This window comes from Ovis canadensis, chromosome 11 (genome assembly GCF_042477335.2).
Source record: "Ovis canadensis isolate MfBH-ARS-UI-01 breed Bighorn chromosome 11, ARS-UI_OviCan_v2, whole genome shotgun sequence".
Classification (NCBI taxonomy): domain Eukaryota; kingdom Metazoa; phylum Chordata; class Mammalia; order Artiodactyla; family Bovidae; genus Ovis; species Ovis canadensis.
The window spans coordinates 51,630,310-51,656,632 of record NC_091255.1 but is presented as its reverse complement, the minus strand read 5'-3'; the positions used below and the strand labels follow the sequence as shown (position 1 = coordinate 51,656,632).

The 26,323-nt window shown below is 51.6% G+C and overlaps 1 long non-coding RNA gene and 3 other non-coding genes across 4 annotated transcripts; all 4 read right to left on the bottom strand.

Annotated features, from left to right (window-relative positions):
- Positions 1-6,861: 6,861 nt before the first annotated feature.
- LOC138415605 (U2 spliceosomal RNA) lies at positions 6,862-7,052 on the bottom strand. Its single transcript, XR_011247352.1, has one exon. It is a non-coding gene; the product is annotated as a U2 spliceosomal RNA (small nuclear RNA).
- Positions 7,053-12,491: 5,439 nt separating this feature from the next.
- LOC138415589 (U2 spliceosomal RNA) lies at positions 12,492-12,682 on the bottom strand. The gene has a single exon (XR_011247336.1). It is a non-coding gene; the product is annotated as a U2 spliceosomal RNA (small nuclear RNA).
- A 5,050-nt stretch (positions 12,683-17,732) lies between these two features.
- Positions 17,733-21,059, bottom strand: LOC138415217 (uncharacterized). Its single transcript, XR_011247156.1, has 3 exons — positions 20,831-21,059; positions 20,145-20,266; positions 17,733-18,001 (listed from the first exon to the last, which is right to left on the bottom strand). It is a non-coding gene; the product is annotated as an uncharacterized lncRNA (long non-coding RNA).
- On the bottom strand, positions 20,638-20,828 carry LOC138415604 (U2 spliceosomal RNA). The gene has a single exon (XR_011247351.1). It is a non-coding gene; the product is annotated as a U2 spliceosomal RNA (small nuclear RNA).
- Positions 21,060-26,323: the final 5,264 nt, after the last annotated feature.

Here is a 26,323-nt window from a genome sequence, read left to right as displayed (position 1 = left end):
ACCGCCGGTTCTGACAAACGGTCATTAACCACCCGAGACTCGACCCACCAGGGCTTGTGCTGGGTCCCAGGGCCAGACACCGCTCCTGTTCCCCGGCCCCGGATGTGTCCCGCCCAGGAGCAGAATGGCCAGGACCCCACCCCCCACCGCCACCCCCACCCCCGCCGGTGTGATGAGGAGGGGACCCTGTGTGTGCTCAGCCGCTCGGTCCCGTGAGCCTCTCTGCGACCCCATGGACGGTAGCCTGCCAGGCTCCTCTGCCCATGGAATTTTCCAGGCGAGTAACTGCAGCGCGTCGCCATTTCCTACTCCAGGGGATCTTCCCGACCCAGGGGTCGAACCCGCGTCTCCTGCGTCTCCCGCACTGGCAGGCGGAGTCTTTGCCACTGCGCCACCTGGGAAGCTCTTGAGGGAACTGTTGAGAGGTGGACGACTGGGTGCGGCTCCCACCTGGTGTGACCTCCTCAGGGCTCCAGGCTTCTCCCGTGTGGCTCGGGGTCCCTACCCGGACACACCCAATAAGTGACAAGGTGCGAAGGACAGACAGGAAGCCAGCCGAGTCAGGAAGGGCTTCCAGACCCGGGAGACGGCCTATGGGACAGGTTAGAGTTTCACTGGGGGCTCTGGCGGTGTGCGGGCCGGCCATGTTGACATGAGGGGCGAACCCGGAGGCAAGAGCCTCTCGGAGGCTCTCGGCAAGAGCGTGGGCGAGAACGCAGAGGCGCAAAGCGAGGGGGCGCGCTGGCGGAAGGAGGGCCGCGGCCTGCGCCCCGCTGACCCGCCGAGACGCCGCGAGGGTGTGATCTGGGCCTCACAGCTGCTCCGGGGAACGCTTGCTTCTAGTGGGCTCTTTCTTGCAGTCATCATCCCCCAACCCCACGTCTCTCCCCTCACAGACTCCTTCCGTATCCCAGACTGGGCCGGCTGGGTTCAGCTTCTCCGGGGGGAACCAGCACGGCCCTGCTGTGCCCCACCTTTACCCAGGCCGGAGCCCTCCTAGCTCGGATCAACGCGCTTCTCTGACCCCTCTGTACGGTGCCCGTCAAGGCGGCTCTCCACCCGAGTTTCACGGAGGAGAGAACAGCTGGCGGTGTGTGGTGGAGAGTCTGACTCTGCCTTGAGGTTATGGCCGAGAGCTGCTAAGCCTCGCCCTTCCCTCGTCCCCTCTCACCCTGGACCCCGGCAAGCTGATGAGAAAAGCCTCCCGCCGGCCACCCCTCTGCTCAGCACTGTCCTCTTAAAAAAAAAAAAAAAAAAAAAATCCACGACCTAGAAGTTGAGACTTGCGTTTTACTCAGCGGGAATATTTAGGACTTCCAGCCCCGGAGTCAGCGTCTGAAGCGACCCTGAGAGAACCGCCAGGAGGAGGTGGGCAGTGCGGGGGAGGAGCCAGGTGACACACAAGTTTTGCCACAAAGGGCAGGCGGTCTGAACGTCGAAAGGTGTTTCCTATTCTGTAGAGGAAAAGAAAACCAGGCATCCCGAGTTAAGGAATTTAGCGAGATGCTCAAGCCTGGGCTCATGGAAATCATGCCTTTGATGCGCACCTCAGCGCTCCGGGGCCACCATCCTGTGCTTTTCACATCCTGGGCTTCCTCGGGGCTCACCTGCAGGGAGTGGCTGCAGTGGGATGGCCACTCAGTTCAGTTCAGTTCAGTTCAGTTCAGTCGCTCAGTCGTGTGCGACTCTTTGCGACCCCATGAATCGCAGCACGCCAGGCCTCCCTGTCCGTCACCATCTCCCGGAGTTCACTCAGACTCACGTCCATCGAGTCCGTGATGCCATCCAGCCATCTCATCCTCGGTCGTCCCCTTCTCCTCCTGCCCCCAATCCCTCCCAGCATCAGAGTCTTTTCCAGTGAGTCAGCTCTTCCCATGAGGTGGCCAAAGTACTGGAGCTTCAGCTTTACCATCATTCCTTCCAAAGAAATCCCAGGGTTGATCTCCTTTAGGATGGACTGGTTGGATCTCCTTGCAGTCCAAGGGACTCTCAAGAGTCTCCTCCGACACCACGGTTCAAAAGCATCAATTCTTCGGCGCTCAGCCTTCTTCACAGTCCAACTCTCACATCCATACGTGACCACAGGAAAAACCATAGCCTTGACTAGACGGACCTTAGTCGGCAAAGTAATATCTCTGCTTTTGAGTATACTGTCTAGGTTGGTCATAACTTTCCTTCCAAGGAGTAAGCGTCTTTCAATTTCATGGCTGCAGTCACCATCTGCAGTGATTTGGGAGCCCCCAAAAATGAAGTCTGACACTGTTTCCCCATCTATTTCCCATGAAGTGGTGGGACCGGATAGTCTTTCAGTCCCGAGCAGGGCTTCACCGGCTCGCCCTCCCTCCCGCGATGGCCGCAATTGCTGATGACGGTGACGTCCTTGTTTACTGATGCGGAGGGAAATGTTCCATTTCTCACCACCATCAGAACACCGACCTGGCCTCCTTTCGTGGCTCTTAGTCTACCACGGAGAGCCACCCTGCTCTCCCTGGGAAGCCTCATCATGTGACTTGTCGATCTTCTCGGACCCCCTAGATGCCTGTGTGTTGTGTCGTGGTGGTGGTGGTGGCGGTGGTGGGCGGGGGGAATCTGGTGGGGGTCCTCAGTCTCCGGGCGCAGGACAGATTTGGGGTAGGGGGATGGGGAGATGCGACCCGGAATTCTATGGGGCTTGCGCTCAGCATTTTCCAGGACGGGTCCACAGGCCTCCCCACCAGACTGGGTGGACTCCTGTCCGTGACAGAACCCTCGAATTCGGTGTTTCCTCACCCGTCCACTGTCCACCGAGTGCCCGTGGCGGGTTATACCCAAAACCGGTCTGGCGCCGTCCTACGCCGATTCGACCTGCATCGGCAGCAGGGCATCGAACCCTTTCCCTGTCACAGAAAAGTCCGTGTGTCAGAACACGCGGGCCTCTGAGCAGTGCTTCCGGATGCACTCTGGGCAGCCGAAAGGATGCCCTCTACCTCAGGCGGGGACTCGAACCCAGCCAAACCCAGGTTGGGACTCCAATCCACATGGCTGGGCCTCCGACCGAGCCAAAACCCACGGTACCTGGTTTCAAGAGCTGATGAAGCTCAGTTTCTCCATGTCCCTATCGGAGAAAGAATTCAGTGAGAGACAAAGTGATAGGTAAGAAGTGGATTGATTCAGAGAGAAACACACTCCATAGGCAGAGTGCGGGCCATCACACAGGGCGAGTGTGGCGGCCTCGAGAGGCGGCATGGTGCGCTTTCATGGGCCGGGTGATTTCATAGGCTAGTGGGTTGATCAGCTGATAGGCTAATCAACCCGGAATAGTCATTGGAAGGGCTGATGCTGAAGCTGAAGCTCCAATGCTTTGGCCACCTGAGGCGAAGAGCTGACCCACTGGAAAAGCCCCTCATCTCATGCTGGGAAAGATTGAAGGCAGAAGGAGAAGGAGACCACGGAGGATGAGACGGTTGGGTGGCGTCACCGACTCAAAGGACCTGAGCTCGAGCCAGCCCTGGGAGATGGTGAAGGACAGGGAAGCCTGGCGAGCTGCAGTCCACGGGGTCACCACGGAGAGACTGGGCACCGGCAGTGAGTGGGAGGATCATTCCAACTATTCGGGGGGAGGGGTGGAGGTTTCCAGGAATCGGGCCACTGCCCGCTTTTTGGTCTTTTGACAGCGCCTTGGAACTGTCATGGCGCCTCTGGGTATGTCCTTTAGCTTGCTGATTGAGAATCAAGGTCTGCTTGAAGCTGACTTCTCTGCCAGCTTAGCCCCCGCGGACTGTAGCCCGCCAGGCTCCTCTGTCCGTGGGATTCTCGAGGCAAGAATACTGGAGTGGGCAGCCATTCCCTTCTCCGGGGGATCATCCCGACCCAGGGATCGAACCGGGTCTCCTGCATTGCAGGCAGATTCTTTCTACCATCTGAGCCACCAGGGAAGCCCATCTTAGACCCATGTGATTCTAATGAATGTCTGTTGTGTCCTCGGGCTATGCCACACTTTCAGAAGTTGTGCCCTGCCCCCTTCCCTTCTGTTTCAGAAACACCTGTGGAGCTTGGAAGTACAGCGAGCCTCGGGCCCCTCCTGAGACAGTCCGATCCAATTGATCTTGGGAGACCTAGGCCTGCAGTGGCTTGGAGCGGCGCTTGGGTTCCCGGCCGGAGGTTGGGGCTGGGTCGCGGCGGTAAAAGCACCGGGTCCTAGCCACTAGACCCGCGGTCAGTGACGAGGACCCTGGCCCTTCGGCTCTGCACAAAGGAATTCCCAGGGAGACGGAGAGTAGTGACACAAGTGGGGCACTTATTAAGAGGAAAAGAGTACGCTGTGTGTGGATAGGCACACGGGCAGACGCAGAGGGAGAGTCCCTGAGTCGCGCCCTTGGAGTGGCTTGAATTACTTTTTGAGTTTATTTTTTAAATCTTTCGGCCGCAGGGCGTGTGGGAATCACAGCTCCCCCACCAGGGATCGAACCTTCACCCTCTGGGTTGGAAGGCAAAGTCTTAACCACCGGACCACCAGGGAAGTCCCTTGAATTGCTTTTACGAGGCATTTCTCCAGGTCTCCTTTGGCCGATCATTTGGATCTGCCTGGCTCACGGGCCATATCTGGTCTCTCTCAGGGTCCTTCCACAGGTGTGCATGCGTCTCTTAGCCAAACTGGACTCTACCCAAGAGGCCTGTGGGTAGCCTAGCATTAGTTAGCATCACTCCCCTTTGACCTCCAAGGAGCCTTTCTGTGCCTGTGTGGTCAGGGAGGTCTCCTGACTTCCGGAAAGAGAAATGTGTGGTCTGGGCGCGCGCCCAGCCCGCTCGCCCTCATTGCCCTGCCCTTCTCCTCTTGGAACTTTTGGTCAATAGAGAATGCACCTCCAACTGCTTTACCCTGGGGTGGGGGTGGGGAGCGGCAGGTACCTCCTGCCCCACCATGGCTGTACGGCGGTGCCTGGTGCCCGGGACCCAAGTACGATTTCAACGAGAGCCGGGGACACCCACCCCACACCCCCGCCCACAGTAGGTCTGGAAGGGAAAAGACCTCTGGAAGGTATGTGAGGAAAGACCTTTGCAGGGAGGACGACATTGGCCTGTAATTTGTTTGGTCGGGCCCAGCCAGTCTTAGGGCTACCGGAAGGAACCTGAGTTCAATCGCCTACGCCTACGGTCGGAAGGGGTGTCCAAGCTATTCTCTTGCGCGGCCACGTCGGGTGGTATTTCTACCCGAGAATGGTCACCGTCCAACTAACCATCGGTTGGGGTCAGTGTGAGGGGTGGAGGGCGCGTGAGTGAACCAGGCATATCTAGGAAACGGTCCAAGGAAGAACCAGTTCTGACTCCGAGTTGGATCTGTTTCTTGGTCTTTAATCTTGGGGTTTTGTTGCTTTTGTTATTATCATCGTACACAATGACCTGCCCCCAGAGAGCTGTGCCCCTCTGCCGGACGGTTAAAAGTGTCTTTGGTCGGCTCACAGGAGGGCTGATCTGACCCTACCCACCTGTGTGCACAACTCCACAAAAGAAGAGATCCGCACATCCTCTCCCCGACACTGGCCATCCCAGGACATGATTTTGCAAGACTGATGGCCCCTTTTAGTTTATGCTTCACCGCCTCTCCCTCTCTCCTCGGCCTTTTTTGTGCTTTGCTTCCTCATCGCTTCCCTCTCTCTGGTTCCATGAAAGAACCTGGCCTCTAGACCCCAATAAGACGGTTATTGGGAGACATTAGTCTGCCAACCTCTCTGGGACCAATCGGAGTCAGTACCGGAAACAAACGGCAGCAAATATATGGGAGATCTGGCAGATAACCGAGTTTCAGGAGATATGGAGGACTTTGGGAGACAGAAGAGATGGGCCCGAGGCACGAGAGAGGAGGATGGAGCCTGATGAGACTCACCCACCCTGATCGCTTCAGACCTGAGTGTCAGGGCTTCCAAAATCTCTGCGGCCTGCGAGTTTAGGACAGCGCCTTCTGTACAGAGTACACAGGAGAAGACCAAAAGTTCAGACAGGAACAACTCACTCCTATGGCACAATAGAAAGACCGTTCCAGAAACCAGTCTGCAGATGAAAAAAAAAAAAAAAAAAAGGCGGGGGGTGGGAGTGGTGGGGGGAAGCTTCGTAAACGAAACCTAAAGGTTAAAGAATCAAACGACTGACTCTTTAGAAAAGACCCCACGCTGGGAAAGATCGAAGGCAGAAGGAGAAAGGGAGGATAGAAGATGAGATAGATGGTTGGATGGCATCAGCCATATGAGTGTGAGCAAGCTCTGGGAGTTAGTGATGAACAGGGAAGTGTCGCGGTCCGGGCGCAGGTTGGAAAAGAATTTCCAGACATGAGACACAATGAGAGGGAAATGACGTTTGTTAGAACGGGAGACGCTGTTAGAACAGCGGGCCGGCTCAGGAGAGAACCACTTTTTTACCCAGGGTACACGGAGTGGGACAGGGGTCTTGCAGGTCATTTGCTGATTGGATGAAGCACATACACTGGGTTGGAGGAAACAGTAGGGCAAATGTCTTCTCCCTGTGCGGTAGGAGGGGAGACAGGTTATACTGCTCGAGAGGACCTGAAATCCATTAATGGTTACAACGTGGGGGAAGGAAAGGAGGATAATGGTCTGGTTTTCCTGTTCCTGCATTCCAAGAAGACTCTCGTAGGTTTTATCTGCTCTTTCATCCTTGGGTCACCACAGGAAATAGACAGGGAAAAGCCAAGCACAGCTAAGCAATTGAATCAAACTGAAAGAATCAAAATCAGCCTAAAAGAAAACAAAACAAAGACAGGGGAAAAGCCACACAAACCCCACAGAAGCCCAAGTGAAAAACACAAAAGAGAAGAGAAATATTCCGGGGAGAAAAGCCAGAAAAGAAACAAATCTACCATTTGGGGGTGCCGGTTTTGTCCTCGGAGAGAGCGCACCATTCCTGGGAAGTGCTGCAACACAGAACAGGCTCCGATGCCAACCGCTTGCTCCAAAAACTCACTTAACAACGTATTGTTCCCAGATAGAGGAGGTATCAGATGTTAAGCTGGTAAAGAACAGATACTACACTCGATCTCAGCCAAAAGGTGGAGAAGCAGTGTTGCTTTCTCGGGCGGCAGCCACCATCCTCCCCTCCTCTCCATTCAGCTCACCATGAGCAACCTGCCCGTCACCCGTCAGTCGTCAGTCAAGATTCCTGGCTCTCTAGCCCATGTCCGCTCCAGACCAGTGAAACAACTTGTTCTCCACATTCTGGTCAATTCTCACATCTCTTCTGGCTCCCTGGCCCCCATCTTTCCCGGGGCAATGACTCTCTGCGTCCATGACCCGCCCTCCTCCAACCCTGAGGGCGCGGCCAGCATCCTCAGGCTCTGCCCATGCATCCTAGGTGCCAGCTCTGGTCCACAGGCGGGGGAACCGTGCTTGGGGCGCGGGAGCGGCAGGACAAGAACGGTCCAGATGCTCTCGAAGCCCGGAGTCAGCCCGGGGTCGTGGCTGTGCATCCGGGGCAGCTGTGTGAGCTCTGGCGGCTCCAGGCCGCCAGACACCCGACTCCTTCCCATGGTCCCAGCCAGGCTCCTCAACTGAGAGCCCGGGACGGTAGCTCAGCTGATAACGAGTCTGCCTCCAATTCACGCGACCCCAATTCGATTCCTGGGTCGGGAAGATCCCTGGGAGAAGGGGTAGGCTACCCACTCCAGTACTGTTGGGCTTCCCTGGTGGTGAAATCTGCCTGCAGGGGACCTGTGGGAGACCTGGAGTCCATCCCTGGGTAGGGAAGATCTGCAGAAGGGAACGTCTGCCCACTCCAGTATCCTTGCCTGAAGAATTCCACAGACAGAGGAGCCTGGCAGACTACAGTCCACTGGGTTGCAAAGAGTCGGACACGGCTAAGCGACTTTCACATCACCAGGAGAGCGCTCTCGTCTTTTCTCCGTTCTCCGCAAAGCCCCTAGAGAGCTGCAGGGTCTGTGAGACCAGCACAGTCGGCCCTCCCCCTGACCGACTCTCTAGTTCTGAGGGGAAAGACAGCCCCCCGGAAAGACCCCCCCCGCCCCCACCCTGGGGACTGCCCTGCGAGACAGCCACCTGGCAGTCACTGCCCTGCATTCTTTGCTATGATCACACCCACTTGGTTACTGGACACGCTAGAGAGGATCGACGCTGTTACCGTCCTCGTTTCACTGTCGTGATCAACGAGACCAGAGAGGCTAAGACACTTGCCCTGGGGTCACACAGCTAGCAGGCAGCTGACCTGCGGGGTTGACCACGGTGTCCCAAGACCTCGCCCGGTCCTGGAGCACAGGCCCCGCTCACTGATGGCGCCTCCGAGGGGGAAGCCACCAGAAGAGGAAGGCGACTTTGGAGGGGCGCAGGGTTGCTGGTGCCACACGCGCCGGTTTGCTGGCGCCAGGCCCACAGCACCAGCGTTTCTATAAGGGTGGGTGGCACCTGGGGTCACGGCCTCACCTGACCCTGCCTCGGCTCCTGGCTCCGTGACTCCCTGCCGCCCTGGGTTTTCCCTCTCTCCTGTGGGAGGGAAAGGGTGGAGGGGTGATCTGTTTCACAACTTCTCGGGGAACCCTAATAACCTGCCGGCCAAATTAGCTCTGAGACCCCCTCTGCAGGAGTCAGCCCTCAACCGGCAAACACTAGGGAGAAACAGTGACTTTGCCAGACACTTCTCTGAGCCGTCATCTCCTGGTGGAAATCTCGGTTCTAAGAAAACCTAACGTGGGCCCGTTTTCAGCCATCCCCTTCCCTCCTGCCACCAGAGGTGCCCCTCTGTGCCCCAAGATGGTTTTGAGTTTGTGAGTATCTAGCACCAGACAGACATGTCATATACAAATACACACACACACACACACACACACACACACACACACAAATATGGACATGCTTTTTTAACTCCGCTTACCCACAACCCCACTTGCTCCAGGCCTTATCCCTCTCCGCCCCCAACCCCAACCCTTCTCTCGCACCCCGCTTAGCCGAAACTGTTCCTAATGTTCAGTGCCAAGTCCTGTGCAATGCTTCCTTGACCCCGTGGGCTGCAGCACACCAGGGTTCTCTGTCCCTCACCGTCTCCCAGAGATGTTCCAAGGTCACGTCCGGTGACTCGGTGATGCCACCCAACCCTCTCATCCTCTGTCACCCTCTACTCCTTCTGCCTTCAATCTCTCCCAGCATCAGAATCTTTTCCAAGGAGTCAGCTCTTCGCATCGGGTGGCCATAGTATCGGAGCTTCAGCTTCGGCACCGGTCCTTCCAAGGAGAATTCAGGATTGACTTCCTTTAAGATGGACTGGTTTGATCTCCTTGCGGTCCAAGGGACCCTCAGGACTCTTCTTCTGCACCACAGTTCCAGAGCGTCAGTTCTTCGGCCTCTGCCTTCTTTATGGTCCAGCTCTCACACCCGTACGTGACTACTGGAAAGACAATAGCCTTGACTCTACGGACTTCTGTTGACAAAGTGACGTCTTTGCTTTTTAACACACTGTCTAGGTTTGTCATAGCTTTTCTGCCAAGAAGCAATCGTCTTCTGATGTCCTGGCTGCAGTCACCATCCTCAGTGATTTTAGAGCCCAAGAAGAGGAAATCTGTCACTGCTTCCACGTTTTCCCTTTCTACTTGTCAGGAAGTGATGGGACCAGATGTCATGATCTTAGTGTTCTTTTCTTTCTTTCTTTTTTAATATTGAGGCGTTTTTCTTCCAAATTATTTATGGATTTGTTTTTGGCTGCACTGGGTCCTTGTTGACACGTGCAGGCTTTCTCTCGTTGCGAGCGCGGGCTACTCTCTACTTGTGGCTTATGGGCTCTAGAGTGCGGGCTCAGTAGTTGTGTCACGGGGGCTTAGTTGCCCCGTGGCCTGTGGCATCTTCCTGGACCAGGGATTGAACACATGTCCGCTGCATCGGCAAGCAGATTCTTAACCGCTGGGCCACCGGGGAAATCTAATGTTGAGTGTTAAGCCGGCTCTTTCACTCTCCTCCTTCACCCTCAGCAGGAGGCTCTTTAGTTTCTCGTCCCTTTCTGCCATTAGAGTGGTATCATCCGCAGATCTGAGGTTGTTGAGATTTCTCCCGGCGACCTTGGTTCCAGCTTGTGACTCATCTAGCCCGGCATTTCTCGTGATGTGCCCTGCGTAGAAGTTAAACAGACAGGGTGACCAGAAACAGCCTGGGCGGACTCCTTTCTCAACTTTGAACCAGTCAGTTGTTTCGTGGAAGGTTCGTGGAAGGTTCGGTAGTTGTTGCTTCTTGACCCACACACAGGTTTCTCGGGAGACAGGTAAGATGGTCTGGCATTCCCATGTCTTTGAGAGTTTGTTATGGATCCACACAGTCAAAGGCTTTAGCCGACTCAGTGAAACAGAGGTAGAGGCTTTTCTGGATTTCCCTTGCTTTCTCTAGGATCCAGCGAATGTTGGCGATTTGATCTCTGGTTCCTCTGCATTCCCTAAACTCAGCTTAAACATCGGGAAGTTCTGGGTTCAGGGACTTTTGAAGCCAAGCTTGGAGGATTTTTGAGCATAACCTTACTAGCAGGAGTCCCTGGTGGCTCAGGCGGTAAAGCGTCTGTCTACAATGCAGGAGACCTGGGTTCGATCCCTGGGTCGGGAAGATCCCCTGGAGAAGGAAATGCCTGGAAAATCCCACGGACAGAGAAGCCTGGTAGGCTACAGCCCATTCCATGGGGTCGCAAAACGTCGGACACGACTGAGCAACTTCACTTTCACTTTACCAGCACGAGAGATGAGTGCAACTGTCCCGTGGTACCTGGGCAGATTCCCACAGCGGCTGCTTTTCCCACCACACTGTCCGGTGCACTTAGATCAGCGCCCAGCACCTAGATCTTGGTCGAATGCCAGAGTCAATGGGAGAGGACGAAAGAAGATAATATGGGGAAGTCGTTCCGGTTTATACATGATCTGAACTTTGTGCTGACCTGAACAGCCTGCCTTGTGTATCCAAAAGACACAGTGGCTCTTACTTGAGGCCCTCTTTTCTCTTTTAAGTAATAATAACTCCAAGTAATAATGCAACTTCAGTGGCACTGACCTCTGTCAGTCTGTCACCTGTATAAATGAAATCCCAATACGACCCACACACAGACTGAGTTTAAAGCCCATCATTTTCTTTTTCTTTTAATTTTTACTTTATTTTACTTTACAATACTGTATTGGTTTTGCCATACATTGACATGAATCCACCACGGGTGTACATGAGTTCCCAAACATGAACCGCCTCCCACCTCCCACCCCGTATCATCTCTATGGATCATCCCCGTGCACCAGCCCCAAGCATCCTGTATCCCGCATCGAACATAGACCGGCGATTCGTTTCTTACATGATAGTATACGTGTTTCAATGCCATTCTCCCGAATCATCCCACCCTCGCCCTCTCCCTCAGAGTCCAAAAGTCCGCTCTACACATCTGTGTCTCTTTTGCTGTCTCGCATACAGGGTCATCATTACCATCTTTCTAAATTCCATATATATGTGTTAGTATACTGTATTGGTGTTTTTCTTCACTCTGTATAATCGGCTCCAGTATCATCCATCTCATTAGAACTGATTCAAATGTATTCTTTTCAATGGCTGAGTAATACTCCATTGTGTATATGTGCCACAGCAAATGAAGCAACTGACAAACAACTAATCTCAAAAATATACAAGCAACTTATGCAGCTCAATTCCAGGAAAATAAACGACCCAATCAAAAGACGGGCCAAAGAACTAAATAGACATTTCTGCAAAGAAGACATACGGATGGCTAACAAACACATGAAAAGATGCTCAACATCACTCTTTATTAGAGAAATGCAAATCATGACCACAATGAGGTACCACTTCACACCAGTCAGAATGGCTGCGATCCAAAAGTCTGCAAGCAATAAATGCTGGAGAGGGTGTGGAGAAAAGGGAACCCTCCTACATTGTTGGTGGGAATGCAAACTAGTACAGCCACTATGGAGAACAGTGCGGAGAGTCCTTAAAAAACTGCAAATAGAACTGCCTTATGACCCAACAATCCCACCGCTGGGCATACACACTGAGGAAACCAGAATAGAAAGAGACACATGTACCCCAATGTTCATCGCAGCACTGTTTATAATAGCCAGGACATGGAAGACAACCTAGATGTCCATCAGCAGAGGAATGGATAAAGCCCATCATTTTAACCTAGACTCCAAATGGATCTCGGTGGCTTTAAGTGGGAACTGCCTGAAGTCAGAAGACATGAATACAGGAGTAACCTTAGAGATATCAGGAGAAGGCAGGTGGGTAGAGACAGAAGATCTCATTCCTGAGTGAGAATGAAGGGTAAAAGCGCCTGCACTTAACTAGGTTAATGAACTAAAAGACCCTCTTAGAGAACTGGGTAGAGCAAGCAAGTTTTAAGCTCCAGTGTTGGCATTTTACCCTCCTACAATAATCAGCATGTAGACAGACTTGAAAGCCTCCCTGAGATAGCCAGACGCTTTACAGGAAAGGAGCAGTTTCTGTCTTTGGGTACCTCTGTAAGTGTCCCCGAGGGGGTGCACCGTTCCTGGAAGTACTGCAATACCAGGTCGATGCGTGGAGTGGACGGAGCAAGCTCCTATTCCAACTCCCTGCTCCAAAAATCCATTTAATATATTGTCCTCGGATAGAGGACGTATCAGATATTAAACTGATAAGAACAGATACTACACTTGATCTTAGCCAAAAGGCCGAGAAGCGATACCGTGGCACCGCCCGTCGCTGTCGCCGTCCTGCTGTCCTGCATGTTGCACTCAGGGTGACCGGGTCCCCGCTCACTCCAGGTCTCCCTTCCTTGGCCTCGTTGACAGTGCTCTGGCGGCGCTACACCAGACGCTCGAGCAGAAGTTGGATTCTCCACACTGTAAACGAGAAATTCCGCATCCGCTGTGGCTTTGTGGTTCTCGGGCGGAAGCTCGGTCTCGAATCTGCATGCCCCGCCCTCTGTCGCCAAGAAGGCGTGGCTCCGGCGGGACGGCAGCGCCCTGGGGACGGCCTCGGGGCGGCGGCAGGGGAGCTCCTCCTTGGTGCTAGTGGAGACACGCGACCGGAGAGAGTGCGGGGTGGCCGGCGAGAGGGACGCCTGCGACGAGCTGTTGGCCGAGAGTCTTCCTGAAAAGATCGCAAGACTCACTCGCTGGAAACGCCCGGGCTGCAGTGTGTTACAGAGGCCTCCGCCTGTGCAGAGAGGGGCTCCGTAGGGTCGGGTGTGTGGAGGGGGCTTCCCGGCCAGGCGGAAGGCGGATCGTGTGGATGCGGAGGGCGGGGCCGGGCCGCGGGAGGGGTTCACTGCAACTCCAGCGCCCTTGTCCTTCGGTGCCTCTAGGAACCAAAGCGATCCCGGGCTTCCTACCGAAAGCTCCCTCCGCCAAGGACCTCGTTTCCTCGCCTGTCCTCCTCAGCTGTGGGCTTCGCTGGGGCCTCAGATTGTCAAGAATCCGCCTGCAAGGCCTGGGTTCGACTCCTGGGTCGGAAGATCCCCTGGAGGAGGAAACTGCAACCCACTCCAGTATTTTTGCCTAGGAAATCCAGTGGACAGAGGATCCTGGCGGGTCACAGGGTCCCAAAGAGTCGGACACTCAGTTCAGTTCAGTTCAGTCGCTCAGTCGTGGCCGACTCTTTGCGACCCCATGAATCGCAGCACGCCAGGCCTCCCTGTCCATCACCATCTCCCGCAGTTCACTCAAACTCATGTCCATCGAGTCGGTGATGCCATCCAGCCATCTCATCCTCGGTCGTCCCCTTCTCCTCCTGCCCCCAATCCCTCCCAGCATCAGAGTCTTTTCCAATGAGTCAACTCTTCGCATGAGGTGGCCAAAGCACTGGAGTTTCAGCTTTAGCATCATTCCTTCCAAAGAACACCCAGGGCTGATCTCCTTCAGAATGGACTGGTTGGATCTCCTTGCAGTCCAAGGGACTCTCAAGAGTCTTCTGCAACACCACAGTTCAAAAGCATCAATTCTTCAGTGCTCAGCTTTCTTCACAGTCCCAAGTCTCACATCCATGCATGACCACTGGAAAAACCATAGCCTTGACTTGACAGACCTTTGTTGGCAAAGTAATGTCTCTGCTTTTCAATATGCTGTCCACTTAGAGACTAAAAACAAGAAGAAACATTCTGTTGATCTGAGCTGTCACAGCCACTAGCCACATGCAGCCAGGGAACGCTGGGCAGGTGGTTCCTCCGAATTCAGAGGTACCACTGAATCCAGAGGTACCAAGAATTCAAAGGTTTCCACTTTCAAGTGGAAAACACACATGGGATTTCAAAGACTTAGTATTAAAAATTGTAACATATCTCTGTAATGTTGATATTAGTTACATATTGAAATATTTTGTGGTATCTGGTTTGTATGGGGGTGGGGTGGGGAGGGTGTGTGCCAGAGGGTTTGCAAGAACCCTGAGGAAGGATGGGATGGAAACCTCCCTGCCTTGTCATTGAAAGCATGGAGCTCTAACCACTGACCACCAGAGAATGTCTGAGATATCTTGAGTTAAAGAGCATATTAAACTTAATTTCACTAACTTCTCTTAATTTTTTTATATGCCTAAGAATATTTGCATTTACCTGCAGGGGGGAATACCCTCTTGGTTCAGAGGCTATTCCTGAGCGCTTGCAGTGTGGGAGACTGCATTCCATCCTTCGTTGGAGAACTGGGATCCCAAAAGCCACACAGTGTGGCCAAAAAAAAAAAAAAAAAACAACCCGTTGTGTGTGCCTCACATATTTCTTGAAAGCAGTGTTACAGATGAAAGTGCTGAGAGGCTAAGCATCTTGCCTAATATGAAAAGAAGTAAGGATTTGCATTCAAGCATCCTGCTGTCCACTGGGGCCTCAGGAGTTTCAAACCGGGAGTCCTGATATTTTAATTGTGAATGATAAGAATGCCTCTCTGATGAGGGTACTCGTGAAGCTACACGAGGAAATGCAGCACATCGGCATGTCTGAATGAGTACATCCTGGGGAAAGTCACTCCCTGCCTGTAAAACAGAAAAGATTCCATTTGAAGTCTTGCAGACTATCTACACCTTCTCACCCTGAGCCTCCTGTTTCACATCCCGCTCTCCCTGGTCTTGTATTTCTGTTGGCTGCCAAGTGGTTTTGACACCCATGAAGCTCACGTGGCATAGATACACGTGTAGATATGGACACAGACACATAGAATGTAGGTATGTTCACAAATATACAGCCGTTAGTGCTGTATTGTCTTTCACCTTGATCGGAAACCTTTTGTTTGCTGGTCTATTCCGAGCACCTAGTGCTCTGAATATACTTGATTTTTGAGGAATATGTGTTGAGTGACTGGATGAGGGTCCAATGAGACAATGTATACTGTGCTTAGGCTGGGTCTGACAAAGTCTTCAAATTTCTGAATCAGACATTTTGAAAGGAGGCCCCAGCTCTGTGTTTATCAAGTCCTCCAGATGATTCTGACAAATTCCCAAATTCGAGCATGCACCCATTCGTGTGGGCCAAACAACATGGGTGACTTGACAGAAATCTATGAAATCAAGAAGCTGAATCAGGGGCTTCTCGGTGGTCCAGTGGTTAAGTATTAGCCCCCGAGTGCAGGGGACACAGTTTGATTACTGGTCTAAAACTGAAATTCCCTCCTTAGTTGCATCGAGGCAACTAAGGCAACAGATTTGCTCTAGTGCTCTGGAGCCCATATGTCACAACTAAGACCCAAAACAGCCAGAAAGTAAATACACGTTTAAAAAGCTGAATCAAACATGTACGGTCTCTGGGGATTGGCCCCTGTTGTGAAAGCTCTAAAGATTCCCTCAGCTCGGATAACTGGCCGACAGCGAGTTCCCTGCACAGCGTGAGTCTGGCTCTCTCCCCTCAACTCACCTCCCTGTCTCTCTCTGGTGGGCTTCTTCCTCCCCCCTCGCAGTTGTTGGCTGTTGTTCCCACGGCACTGTTACCCTCTTGGGGCTATGACTGCTGTTCCTTCCAATGCCCTCTTGATGCCAAGGTCTCCCCAGGTGCCACTGTCCTGTGAAGATGGAAGCTGAAATCTGTCCCCGGGTGGATCTGTCTCCTAAGAGACCACAACCTGCTGCAACCTTATCCATCCTCCAGCCTCCTCCCACCTCTGCCTTGCCGGCACCAGCTATTAGACCCTCAGGAAAAGCATAAGAAATGTCACTGAAATCAGATTTCCTGCTCAGAAAATGTTCATTTACATCTCATCTTACCTCTGCAAAAAACACTTGAAAGGGGTGGTTTTTCCATTCCCAACCTCAAACCGTAGTGAATGTCCAGTCTGAAAAGAAGACTCCAAGGGAATTCCCTGGCAGTTCAGTGGTTAGGACTCCATGCTTTCACTGCCAAAAGGAAGGGCTCAATACCCAGTAGGGGATCTAACATCCCACAAGCTGGGTGGCAGGGCCAGAAAAAGAAACCACCAACCAACCTCTGGAGGGAAAGGAACCTGTCCAACACCACACCACTTTGCTTCAGAATTAGGCAGTGAGAGACTCATCCACCAGGGGGCAGCATCTGTTTCTTATCTGCCATGGCCTGGGCTCTGGGACTTGGTTTTGGATGAGTTGCCTGTGAATGGGCCCCTGGCAGGGCGAAAAGGGTGTCTAAGGGCCCCTCCCCCTCAGTTTTTCTTTCACATTCAAAGTAGTAGGTTGTGTTCTCCCCATTTTATTCCTTCTTTTCTTGGCCTTGAAATCTTATTTCCCAACCAGGAATGTAACCTGTGTCCTGTACAGTGGAAGAACAGAATTGTAACCCTGGACCACTGGGGAATTCCCACTCCAATTTATTCTTGAGGAAGCAAAGCAGGAATTTGAAATTCTTGTCTTTGTCGTTCCCTGGCGGAAGCTGCTCTTGGACCTCATCTTCCCTCCCATCCCTCCTCCTGCAGTATCCTCTCCTGCCTTCAGTTGTGCACTCAGACAGGTCCTCAGTTGGGATGCAGTGGAGACAAGAATGCCCTCAGAGCTTCCTCGGTGAGCTCCACCCACCCTGTACCCTCCCCTACTCCAGAGCCTTGGTTGTCCTGGGGAAAGGGACCTGGAATCATCTAAGCCCCTCATTACATGTTGAGGAAACCAAAGCTCCAAGGGGGCAGGTGGCTTTTCCAAGCCAGTTCACTTGTCAGGACAGGACTCATGATGACTCTGAGCCCAGAGTGTAGTCCACCAGCCTTAAGGGAGGGCCTCTCTCTCCAGGGTTATCCCTCTCATGACCTCTGTTTTTCTCCTCTAAGAAATCCCTCTTCCCCAGTAAGGCCTGAGGGTTCAGTATTACCCAGAGCTTGCCTGGAAATACAGGGGTTTTAGGTATCCCTCCCAACCCCCAAGGTGTCAGGAACCCCAGACCAGGAAACTCCCAGCTAAGGCTGGGTGCTTGGTTCCCACACTCAAGGAAACTCTTGAGTACATTTAGTCAATCCATCATGTAGTCATGAATCAAGGAAGATTTCCTGATTGCCTACTGGGTGGCAGGCAGAGTGCTGGGCACTGTGGAGCTGCATCTGAGAAGAACCAGCTTCTGGCTCAACGCTTAGTCTGGTGGGGAGACAGCTCTGAGGAAGACCCTCCACAGAGCCGCTGGAATCTGACCCAGGTCAGGGAGCCAATGGGAGGAAGCAGTAGGTCCCGGCTAGTCTGTCCTTCTGTCTGGAATGCTTCCTTGCCTCCTGGCCACTTAAACTTGCCTCTGATGTCACCATTGGAGAGACCTTCATGAGCAACCCCCTCCTCCATGTAAAATAGCTCTCACTTGAGTCACTCGCCAGCACATTTCCCTGTTTTATTTTCCTTGATGGCTTATGTCACTATCTGAAATGACCCTCTAGAGTCACTGTCTATCTCCCTATTTCTTACTATAATGTTCACCCTATGAGGGCAGGTCCATATCCATTTCACGGAGGGCTTCAACTTGGCAGGTACTCCATCCATGAATGCTCAAAGTAAGAAGGTCTGAATGTCCTCTCTAGGGAATCCTCCAGCGCACTCTGTCCTGGGCTGTGATCTTGTGGCCAAGGCCTGCAGAAATGAGGCTGCCAGGAAACAAAATAGTCATTAATGGAGGAAGATGATTCCAGGTCCCTTTCCCCATGGGCTCCAGGCTGGATGTGGAGATGGGGACTGGAATTCCCATTTAAAGGATACTGGACTGGGCCAAGCTCCGGTGTTGCCCTGACAAACTGGGTCCCTTCCTTCACCCCCACTTTGTCCCACTTCCTCCTTGCCATTTGTTTATCAATGCCTTTCCTGGCAAAGGGAAAGGATGAAGGACGGGGGAGAGACTGCCAGTTTCAGGTCTTTTATCTTTAATCAAGTGACAGGTTCCCTCTTGGGTGAGAGGCCCAGGAGATGGAAGAGAGGAGCTAGGAAGTTTCAAAGATTGTCGAGGAAACAATATCTGTGACAGATATTGTTCACAGCCCACTTCAGCTAATTTCTAGCTGGGTGACTTTCACAAGTTACTTAACCTTTCTGTTCTTCAGTTTCTTTTTTTAGGGAAAACACACTTGGGTGGAGCGGAGAGTTTAAAAAATTCCTAGAGCTTAGGGTCTTCCTCTGGGGACTCCAGCAAACCCACACTGTTTCAGAGATCTGTTAGGTGTTGGGAGCAGTGCCTTGTCCACAGGATAGACAAAATAATCCCGTACGAAAAAGAAACAAAAGTAGTAAGAGATCTGGACACCTCCTTATTACAGTAGTTTGAAAGTTAAAGGAAAATTTGCATAATATTGACCCATGGATATGAGCCTCACAAGAAACAGTACCCTCCTAAGTAAACCACCCCAACAGGGCAACAGAAAATCACACGTTGGTAAAACAAAACAGAAACCTTCACGTGAGACAGGTACGCAGAGCAAAACAAGGAGAACACTGAAAACGATGTAACAAGCCTGTTGTTCATACTTTCTTTCCCCTGAGAGGGGTGCACCATTCCTGCAGGTACTACAATACCAAGTCAATGGGTGGAGTGGACGGAGTAAGGTTCTATTCCAACTCCCTGCTCCAAACATCCATTTACTAAAATGTCCTAGCATAGAAGATGTGGTGTTGTTTTATGTTGTTCGGTTGCTAAGTCCTGTCTGACTCTATGCATCTCCGTGGATTGCATCACGCCCAGACCTCCCCGTCCTTCAGTATCTCCTGGAGTTGGTCAAACGCATGTCCATTGATGTGGTGATGCCATCCAATCATCTCATCCTCTGTCTTCCTTCTCCTGCCTTCAATCTTTCCCAGCATCACAGTCTTTTCCAGGGAGTGGGTTCTTCCCATCAGGTGGCCAATGTATTGGAGCTTCAGCTTCAGTGTCAGTGCTTCCAAGGAGAATTCAGGGTTGATTTCCTTTAAGATGGACTGGTTTGATCTCCCTGCGATCCAAGGGACTCTCAGGAGTCTTCTCCAGCACCACAGTTCCAAAATTCTTTGGCCTCTGACATTTTTGTAGTCCAGCTCTCACATCCCTCCGTGACTACTGGAAAGACCATACATAGCCTTGACTATAGGGACCATTGTTGATAAAGTGATGTCTTTGCTTTTTAACACGCTGTCTAGGTTGTCGTAGCTTTCCTGCCAAGAAGCAATCATCTTCTGATTTCCTGGCTGCAGTCACCATCCTCAGTGATTTTAGAGCCCAAGAAGAGGAAATCTGTCACTGCTTCCACATTTCCCCCTTTCGATTAGCAATGCAGTGATGGGGCTAGATGTCATGACCTTAGTGTTTTTACTATTGAAGGTTTTTTTTCAAAATCAATTATTTATTTTTGACTGCACTGGGTCTTTGTTGATGCTAGAGTCTTCTCTAGTTACCAGCGGGGGCTACTCTCTAATTGTGGTTCATGGGCTCTAGAGTACAGGCTCGGTAGTTGTGTCAAAGAGGCTTAGTTGCCTCAGGGCATGTGGAATATTCCTGGACCAGGAATTGAACCTATCCCTTGCCATTTCCAAGCAGATTCTTAATCACTGGGCTAGGAAGGAAGTCCAGTACTGAGCTTTAAGCCAGCTTTTTCACTCTTCTCCTTCACCCTCAGCAAGAGTCGTTCGTTCTGGCTTATTCATGATCTGAACTTTGTGCTAACCTCAAAGCCTGCCTTGTGTATCCAAAAGACACAGTGGTCTTACTTTAGGCCCTCTTCTCTTCAGAACTCTAAGGAATAATACAACTCCGTCAGTGGCACTGACCTCTGCGTGTCAGTCAGTCAGTCACCTGGATAAATGAAATCCCAGTACAACCCACACACTGAGTGGAAAGCCCATCATTTTAACCTCGACTCCAGGAAGAATCCGGTGTTTCTGAGCAGGAACTGCTTGAAAACAGGAAAAAAACACAGAAGTAATGTTAGAGATTAAAAGGTGGGGGCACAGACACAGAAGATTCAAGCTAGTATTCTGGTTCTATGCTGAAAATGGCATCAGAAGGGACAGAGGATATCAAGTGGGAGCTTGGACACCCGCTCCTTTTGTAGCTTGTATGAAGTGAAAAATGAGAGCGGGAAAACCAGTTTCCCAAGACTGGTAAGGCAGAAAGCGGTACTTTTCAGGAAAATAGAGGCTTAAGCACACGCTTTAAACTACACCTGCCAAACTGTAGGAAAACAAGAAACCAAGCTCCCGGCCTGAGTGATTTCACAGAAAAGCCAGTTTCTGCCGTTGGGTACTTCCGTTAGTGTCCCCGAGGGGGTGCACCGTTCCTGGAGGGACTGCAATACCAGGTCGATGCGTGGAGTGGACGGAGCAAGCTCCTATTCCAACTCCCTGCTCCAAAAATCCATTTAATATGTTGTCCTCGGATAGAAGACGTATCAGATATTAAACTGATAAGAACAGATACTACACTTGATCTTAGCCAAAAGGCCGAGAAGCGATACCGTGGCACCGCCCGTCGCTGTCGCCGTCCTGCTGTCCTGCATGTTGCACTCAGGGTGACCGGGTCCCCGCTCACTCCAGGTCTCCCTTCCTTGGCCTCGTTGACAGTGCTCTGGCGGCGCTACATCAGACGCTCGAGCAGAAGTTGGATTCTCCACACTGTAAACGAGAAATTCCGCATCTGCCCTGGCTTTGTGGATCGCGGGGAAGCGCCGTCTCGAATCTGCATGCCCCGCCCTCTGTCGCCAAGAAGGCGTGGCTCGGCGGGACGGCAGCGCCCTGGGGACTGCCTCGGGGCGGCGGCAGGGGAGCTCCTCCTTGGTGCTAGTGGAGAGGAGAGACCCGACCGGAGGGGGTGCGGGGTGGCCGGCAAGAGGGACCCGTGCGACGAGCTGTTGGCCGAGAGTTTTTCTGAAGCCAAGGTCGCAAGACTCACTCGCCAGAAACGCCCGGACTGCAGTGTGTTACACAGGCCTCCGCCTGCGGAGAGAGGGGCCCCGTAGGGTCGGGTGTGTGGAGGGGGCTTCCCGGCCAGGCGGAAAGCGGATGGCCCACAGTGGGGAAGGGAGGGGGCGTGTGGATGCGGAGGGCGGGCCGGGCCGCGGGGAGGGCTTCACTGCAACTCCACCGCCCTTGTCCTTCGGTGCCTCTAGGAACCAAAGCGATCCCCGGCTTCCTACCGAAAGCTCCCTCCGCCAAGGTCCTCGTTTCCCTACCCCTCCTCCTCAGCTGTGGGCCTCGCTGGCGGCTCATATTGTCAAGAAACCGCCTGTAATACAGGAATCATGGGTTCGATTCCTGGCTCGGAAGATCCCCTAGAGGAGGAAATGGAAACCCAGGACTGTGTTCTTGCCTAGGAATTCCCATGGGCTCAGGAGCCTGGTGGGTCACAAGGTCCCAAACAGTCGGACACTCCTTAGCGACTAAACAACAGGAAATATTCTGTTGATCTGAGTTGTCCCAGCCACTAATGACTTGCAGCCAGGGCACTGTGGGCTGGTGGTTCCTCCCAATTCAGAGGTACTGAAAGTGGAAAAAACACATGGGGTTTTCAAAGACTTAGTATTAAAAATTGTAACATATCTCTGTAATGATGATATTAATTACATATTGCAATGTTATTTAGATATCTGTTTGTGTGTGTGTGTGGGGGGCTTACGGAGTGTGCCCCAACGTTTGCAAGAACCCTGAGGAAGGATGGGATGGAAACCTCCCTGCCTTGTCATTGAAAGGATAGAGCTCTAACCACTGATCACCGGAGAATTTTGAGATAACTTGGTTAAAGAACATATAAAACTTAATTTCACCCACTTCTCTTTATTTTTTTATATGCCTAAGAATGTTTGCATTTACCTGCAGAAGGGAATTCCCTGGTGGTTCAGTGGTTAGGCCTCAGCGCTTTCAGTGCAGGAGTCCAGGTTACATCCTAGGTTGGAGAACTGGGAATCCAAAAGCCACACAGTGTGGCCAGATTAAAAAAAAACCAAACTGTTATGTGTGTGCCTCACCTATTTCTTGAAAGCACTGTTACAGATGGAAGTGCTGAGAGGCTAAGCATCTTGCCTCATGAGAAAAGAAGTAAGGATTTGCATTCAAGCATCCTGCTAACCACCGGAACTTCAGGTTTTTTACAATAGGGGTCCTGATATTTCAATTGGGGATGATAAGAATGCCTCTCTGATGAGGGTACTTGTGAAGCTACACGAGAAAACGCAGCACATCAGAATGTCTTAATGAGTATATCCTAGGGATGTTACTTCCTGCCTGTAAAATAGAAATGATTCCATTTGAAGTCTTGCAGACTATCTACACCTACTCACCTTGAGCTTTCCTATTTCACATCCCGCTCTCCCTGGTCTTGTATTTCTGTTGGCTGCCAAGTGGCTTCGACACCCATGATGCTCACGTGGCATAGATACACGTGTCGATATGGACACAGACACATAGAATGTAGGTATGTTCACAAATATACACTCATTAGTGCTGTACTTTCACCTTGATCGTAAACCTTTTGTTTTCTGGTCTGTTCTGAGCACCTAGTGCTCTGAATGTACATGATTTTTGATGAATATGTGTTGAGTGACTGGATGAGGGTCCAATTGTATACTGTGCTTAGGCTAGGTCTGACAAAGTCTTCAAATTTCTGAATCAGACATTTTGAAAGGAGGCCCCAGCTCTGTGTTTATCAAGTCCTCCAGATGATTCTGAAAAACTCCCAAATTTGAGCATGCACTCATTCGTGTGGGCCAAATAACATGGGTGACTTCACAGAAATCTATGAAATCAAGAAGATAAATCAGGGATTTCTTGGTGGTCCAGTAGTTAGGTATTTGCCTCCCTGTGCAGGGGACACAGTTTGATTCCTGGTGCAGAACTAAGATTCCCCCATGCATGGAGGCATGTAAGTCTGAGGGCTCTGGAGCCTGTGTGTCACAACTAAGATCCAAAACAGCCAGAAAGTAAATACATTTTTAAAAAGCTGAATCAAACATGTAAGTTCTCTGGGGATTGGCCCCTGTTGTGAAAGCTCTAAAGATTCCACCAGTTCGGATAACTGGCTGACAGCAAGTTCCCTGCACAGCTGGAGCCTGATTCTCTCCCCTCAACTCACCTCCCTGTCTCTCTCTGGTGGGCTTGTTCCTCCCCCCTCGCGGTTGTTGGCTGTTGTTCCCACGGCACTGTCACCCTCTTGGGGCTCTGAATGCTGTTTCTTGCTGATCACCCAATGCCCTCCTGAGGCCAAGGTCTGCCCAAGTGCCAGTCTCCTGTGCAGATGGATGCTGGAATCTGTCCCCATGTGGATCTGTCTCCTAAGACACCACAACCTGCTGCAACTGCCTCTTCTCCACCCTCCAGCCTCCTCCCGCCTCTGCCTTCCCAGCACCAGCTATTAGGCCTTCAGTAAAAGCGTAAGAAATGTCACTGAAATCAGATTTCCTGCTCAGAAAATGTTCATTTACATCTGATCAGTATGAGTTCAGTCGCTCAGTCATGTCCTACTCTTTGCGATCCCATGAACCGCAGCATGCCAGGCCTCCCTGTCCATCACCAACTCGTGGAGACCACCCAAACCCATGTCCATTGAGTCGGTGATGCCCTCCAACCATCTCATCCTCTGTTGTCCCCTTCTCCTCCTGCCCTCAGTCTTTTGCAGCATCAGGGTCTTTTCAAATGAGTCAGCTCTTCGCATCAGGTGGCCAAAGTATTGGAGTTTCTGCTTCAGCATCAGTCCTTCCAATGAACACCGAGGACTGATCTCCTTTAGCATGGACTGGTTGGATCTCTTTGCAGTCCAAGGGACTCTCAAGAGTCTTCTCCAACACCACAGTTCAAAAGCATCAATTCTTCGGCGCTCAGCTTTCTTTATAGTCCAACTCTCACATGATCACTGGAGAAACCATAGCCTTGACTAGACAGACGTTTGTTGACAAAGTAATGCCTTTGTTTTTCAATATGCTATCTAGGTCGGTCATAACTTTCCTTCCAAGGAGTAAGCGTCTTTTAATTTCATGGCTGCAATCACCATCTGCAGTGATTTTGGAGCCCAGGAAAATAAAGTCAATCACTGTTTCCACTGTTTCCCCATCTATTTGCCATAAAGTGATGGGACCAGATGCCATGATCTTAGTTTTCTGAATGTTGAGCTTTAAGCCAACTTTTTCACTCTCCTCTTTCACTTTCATCAAGAGGCTTTTGTGTTCCTCTTCACTTTCTGCCATAAGAGTGGTGTCATCTGCATATCTGAGGTTATTGATATTTCTCCTGGCAATCATGATTCCAGCTTGTGCTTCCTCCAGCCCAGCGTTTCTCATGATGTACTCTGCGTATAAGTTAAATAAGCAGGGTGACAATATACAGCCTTGACATACTTCTTTTCCTATTTGGAACCAGTCTGTTGTTCCATGTCCAGTTCTAACTGTTGCTTCCTGACCTGCATACAGGTTTCCCAAGAGGCAGATCAGGTGGTCTGGTATTCCCATCTCTTTCAGAATTTTCCACAGTTGATTGTGATCCACACAGTCAAAGGCTTTGGCATAGTCAATAAAGCAGAAATAGATGTTTTTCTGGAACTCTCTTGCTTTTTCCATGATCCAGAGGATGTTGGCAATTTGATCTCTGGTTCCTCTGCCTTTTCTAAAACCAGCTTGAACATCTGGAGGTTCATGGCTCACGTATTGCTGAAGCCTGACTTGGAGATCATATATCTGATCACACCTCCACAAAAACCACTTGAAAAGGGTGGCTTTTCCATTCCCAACCTCAAACTGTAGTGAAGGTCCTGTCTGAAAAGAAGACTCCAGGGGTTTTCCCTGGCAGTGCAGAGGTTAGGACTCCACGCTTTCACTGCCAAAGGCAATGGTTCAATACCCGGTAGGGATCTAAGATCCCACGAACCTGGTGGCATGGCCAGAAAAAGAAACGAACAAAAAAAAACCCAGAAGGAGGGAAAGGAACCTGTTCAACTTCACACCACTTTGCTTCAGACTTGGGCAGTGACAGACTCATCCACCAGGGGGCAGCATCTGCTCCTTTTCTGCCCTGGCCTGGGCCCTGGGAGTTGGTTTGGATGAGTTGCCTCTGAAAGGGCCCCTGGTGGGAGAAAAGGGTCTCTAAGGGGCCCTTTCCCACAGTTTTTCTTTTCACATTCATTCTAAGTAGTAGCTTGTGTTTTCCCCATTTTATTCTTTCTTTTCTTGGCCTTGGCATCTTATTTCCTAAACCAGGAATGTAACCTGTGTACAGTGCGAAAACAGAATTGTTACCCTGGACCACTGGGGAATTCCCTCTCCAATTCATTCTTGAGGAAGCAAAGCGGGAATTTGAAATTCGTGTCTTTGTCATTCCCTGCGGCAGAAGCCGCTCTTGGACCTCATCTCTCCTCCCATCCCTCCTCCTGCAGTTTCCTCTCTTCCCTTCAATTGTGCACTCAGACAGGTCCTCGGTTGGGATGCAGTGGAGACAAGGATGTCCTCAGCTGCTTCCTAGGTGAGCTCCATCCATCTTGTACCCTCCCCTACTCCAGAGCCTGTGTTGTCCTGGGGAAAGGGACCTGGAATCAACTAAGCCCCTCATTACATGCTGAGGAAACCAAGGCTCCAAGAGGGGAGGTGGCTTTTCCAAGCCAGTTCACATGTCAGGACAGGAGTCATGATGACTCTCAGCCCAGGGTTCAGCCCACCAGGCCTTAAGGGAGGGCCTGTCTCTCCAGGGTCATTCCTCCCATGGCCTCTGTTTTTCTCCTCTAAGAAATCCCTCCTCCCCGGTAAAGCCCTGAGGGTTCAGTATTACCCAGACCTTGCTTGGAAGTACAAGGTTTTATAGGTATCCTTCCCAACCCCCGAAGTGTCAGGGAACAGAGACCAGGAACCTCCCACCTAAGGCTGGGTGCTTGGTTATCAACTCAAGGAAACCCTTGAGTACGTTTAGTCAATCCATCATGTAGTCATGAATCATGGAAGATTTCCTGATTGCCTACTGGGTGGCAGGCAGAGTGC